We start from the raw sequence: 4,985 nt of genomic DNA, 5'->3' as shown, positions 1-4,985 counted from the left end.
ATGTATTTATTATCAGATTAAATAAGAAACACGTTAAAATAGTCCAAAACTAGTGCGAATGAAAAAATAAAAAATTGATGGGAAACCTGCGTAGTATCCACAAAAAAAATTACCAAAAATACTTTATGCAAAGAAAATGCAAGGAAAAAAGTGGTAATACAAAAATGACCACATTTTGCATTTTATATTATATATATATATATATATATATATATATATATATATATTAAATTAGATTTCTCATTTTCCTGAGACGGAAGGCAAATAAATGACTTACATGTAGCTTAAGCCAGAGAATATACAACTGTTTATTTAAATTCAATATAATTAAATAATATAATATGTTTATAGAAATTTTAAGTAGAAAAAACAATGCATTGATAAACAAAATATCTGAAATTCATGAAGAGAATCCACAGTGAGTGGACAACTGTAAAATGTTGTTTAATTTCTAATTTGAACTTTGCTTTCACACTTTTAAACCAGGCCTGGGTATAAAGAATATTACACCCTCTGTATAATACCATGTTGAATACTAACAGCTATAAGATGTAGACTAGCGCCTCCACGAGGCTCCTGTATGTCATTGCAGGTGGAGGATTTGTCCTTAAGTTTAAAGTACATTTGCCCTCTAATCATTTAGCTTATAAAATCACTATAAACATTTTTCATTTAGACATTTCAATGTTACAAATATTAAATATTATGACTTAAAACTAAATTTAAAACATTTTTTTTCTTTAGCAATCGAATTTGCATGGATGCCAGGAAAAACTCACTTTCCCACCGGAAGCATTTTATTTTTATTAATGAAAAAGTAATTTTACAAAAACTAAACAAAGAGCAAGAACAAGTAAACATATATACATACTGTAGCATTAGGAGTTTGTGATAAATAAAAAAAATAAAAAATAAACAGGATGTAAAAAAAGAGAAGATCCTGGCTTTGTTCTTTAACACCTTACATTTATGAATAAAACATAAAAACTGTGCAGTCAGTTGTGCAATCAATTATACTTATATATTTATATATATATACTATATATAGTGTATATATATACATACTATATATATATACACTATATATATATATATATATATATATATATATACTTATATATATATATATATATATATATATATATATATATATATATATAGATATATATAAATATATAGTATAATTGACTGCACATCATGAATGACATTACCTCTCATATGTGAAACTTTCCAAATATAAGGGGTTCTGTAACTTAAAATAATGCAATAAATGAACTCCCAAAGGTCGGTGAGTTTCCTAATGGGTACTCCGGTGTCAAATTGCCATAAAGTGTATATATTTAAGTGTGTGCATGTACCCTGTGTTTGTTTAGCAACCCATCTGGGGGTTATATATTATGCCTTCTGCCATAAGTTCCCAGTGATATGCTCCAGTGCTTTTTGTGACCCTACACAGGAATAAAGATAATGGATGGATTAAATACTTATCTTTCCTGGTAGACCTGAGGTTTTACTGTTTTTAACCTTCTCAAAGGAATAATATAATGTTTTAGCTATTTAAATATTGAAGAAGTTACATTTTAACATTCATTCACTCATATTTTATTACGCTTTATCCTGTATACAGGGTCGCAGGAAGCCTGGAATGTGAAATTGCTGTTTAATTATTTTTCTTAAACTATTTTATTTGCTAATCTTGTATAGGTCGTTACAGCTCATTTTCCTCATAAATGAATATTTAATTACCTCTGTAGCTCACACACACACACACACACACACACACAAGAGTGTCACCAAGCACAGGGAGAACATGCAAACTCCATGCACAAAATCCAGAGCCGGAAATCAAACCCTTGACCCTGGAGGTGCAAGGCCACGTTTTTAATCCCTATGCAACGGTGCCGCCTAATTTATAATGTTTAGCATAAATGATATAATTGCTGTTCCATTTTTTTTCCTTACACTACTGCATGTGCTATTTATCTTGTTCAAGTCGTTACAATCCATTTTCCCTCAACTAATATTTAATTACACACACACACACACACACACACACAAACACACACACACACACAAACACACGCGCACACACACACACACACACACAAGATTGTTAAATGTATAATAACACAGTTATTGTTGTATCGTTCCTTTGACTAGATCAAAATAATTATTTACTGCGTAATTTCCTTAGTAATTACATATAATTCTGTTTTATTTTAGGTAAAAAAAATTATAAATTCAATAATTTGAATATTCAGTTATATAATAATATTCGAATTTAATTATAGTAATCCAATAATCGATCAAATAATTAAGTTCAATTTATGTTGCATGTTGTCAATGTATTACAAACATCACACACTGATTGTGTAATAAACATGCAGCACTAATTAGAGATTAACATTGTAATAAATCTAATGCAGTCTGTGGAACTGACTATTTTATAGTACGGGGGGGATCAAAAAGTTTGACATTTGATTTAACTTCAATATGATGTGAGAATTGAGTTATAGGAACACTAATAGTGACTAAGTAAGTAAAGTTAAATATTTAGGTATAAATATTTTTTAGGTTTAAAATATTTTAATAAATATTTGATTGATTTGTGGAGAATTTCTCGTAGTTTTTTCCCCTTAAAAGCAGAAGTGGTTTAACCCACCTCAGTGAGTTTATAAATAGGGTTGAAACGGTATTAACGGTAGTGTGGGCGTGTCTAAGGAAACACAAGCGTGCAGAAGCAACGAAACAAACCGTTAAACGCGCGTGATAAATAAAATATAAAGAAGTAATTAATTATACATTAAAATATGAATATATATTTATTATATATCTAGGTTGTTTAGGTTATAGGGTTATTTTTGTATCGCCAGCTAACAAAGCGTTTATGTTACCTGACAGATTAGCGTTAATTGGTTTACCTCAGATGGTCATTTCCTGATTAGCGTCATTTAGCAGGAAAGAAAAAAAATATGTAGGAATGGTAAGAAATAAAAATCAGTAAAATTACATTAAAGTATAAAATGCAGACATATACATTTTGACATATTTTTTTTTTTAGAACAAACCCAGGTAAGTTATTGTCTACAGTATTGTAACAATAACAATACAAGGTAACTTTAAAAGTAAAATGCAAATGAAGCTTGGCAACACTATTTTTAACACTTTTTTAACAACACTAATTTTATCACAAACATTTTATTTAAAAAAAAGCTTCGGTTAATTGAAGGTAACGTTAACCTTTTCCAACATATAATGTTTGTATATAGTTTTATTCAGATTGTAGTTTAATTAGTTGTAGATAGTTTATGTTTGTTTATATAAAATATAAAAAGTTTATAAAACACTAAACGTTTTTGGATTATATATATATATATATATATATATATATATATATATATAGTACTTGTCATTAAACTTTTTGTGTTCTATCCATTTGCATATTAAACCTACGTATTCAAAGTCATCAATACAAACAAAAGTCTAACAACCTACAAATATGGTCCATGAAATATTGCACAAACCTCGTTGAAACAGCCCAACAACAGCTTTCTTAAACATTACAAATATAGACCTTAAAACACATAAACCTTTGTAAAATGTTCCCACATTATTCAAAACTTTCCAAAAATGTCTCACTAGACAGTTTATACAGTATATTCTAGGAACAAAAATTATCATATTCTGATTCAGTTAACCTTAGCTTACCTAAAATTGTTAGAATTTTGAAATGTTTCCATTAATATTTTAATTATGAGAAATTTAAAGGGACCACAGAACACATTTTTCCTTTTCATTTTCATTCTTTCTAAGGGTACCAATTAAAAGCTTGGACCAAATGGGGCTGTACATGTTACATTTAGATCTGTGCCTCTAGTGTGATGGGCACATTTGGCCTACTGGTGGCACTATACTGCAGGCTGTTACCTGTTTGCTCATATATATTTTAAGCTATGAGCCATCCAAAATAACAATAATAATAATAATTTTTCACTGATTCCTGAATCATTGGATTCTGTATAGGCAGGAGGACAGATTTAAACCCCCCATTCTGGAGCTACCTCTGAGCCACGCCGCCATCATTTTAAGTATGTTATTTCCTCTTAAGTATAGTTAGCTCAGGTTGTTAAGGCTTTGGGTTGCTGATCAGAGAGTCAGGGTTTCAAGCCTTACCACCACAGGGTTGATAACTTTGGACTCTTGGGCAAGCCCCATAACCCAAAAACATTCCACCATTACCTGTTCCAAACCCTGGGATAAAAATGCCAGGGGTAGCTCAGGGGTTACAGCATTGGACCATGGTTCAGAAGGTTCCTGGTTTGAGCCCCACCACCACCAAGTTGTCCCTGTTGGGCTCTTGTGCAAGGCCCTTAACCCTCAACTGAATGATTATCATTCAGAGGTCATTTTTATATGATCTCTGCCTTACAAAAACTTTTAACTTTTTTTTTTAAATTAGGAATCACCACCATGATTCTACAGTACCACATGATCCTACACCACCATGATTTTCCATGAGCAGCCAACATACAGAACGGCGGATGGATAGTGATTATTCAGCACCATCCTATTTGAGTCATCCAAAACAGCATCCAGCAAAAAAAAAAGATCCTTATAAACACTCATTGGTAATGACAAAAAGATTCTGATTAGTGTTGATTGATGTGCAGGAGAAAAACATGCCCGTTTCAGGTGAAAGTGCTAATGCAGAGGAAAAAAATATAGACCATTCAAAGAAAAACTCATGAGATCTGGCAGTGTTCTGAGCAGGATAGACGAGAGTAATCAAACACTGACAAGCTGTACAAGCTGGTGTCATGCCAAACCACTGCCTACCAGTTTTAAGGGTTATCTCCTAGTACAGTATGCTCTACAATACGTTATCATGATAACACACACATCAGCACCGATGTTACTAAATACTGTGACTTTTTTTCTATAGTGTCTCTGAAAAAAGTTATATTTTGTGTCATTTTTAAATATAT

The sequence above is a fragment of the Clarias gariepinus genome, chromosome 10 (genome assembly GCF_024256425.1).
Source record: "Clarias gariepinus isolate MV-2021 ecotype Netherlands chromosome 10, CGAR_prim_01v2, whole genome shotgun sequence".
NCBI classification, from domain to species: domain Eukaryota; kingdom Metazoa; phylum Chordata; class Actinopteri; order Siluriformes; family Clariidae; genus Clarias; species Clarias gariepinus.
Note: the sequence above shows the minus strand (reverse complement) of the source record.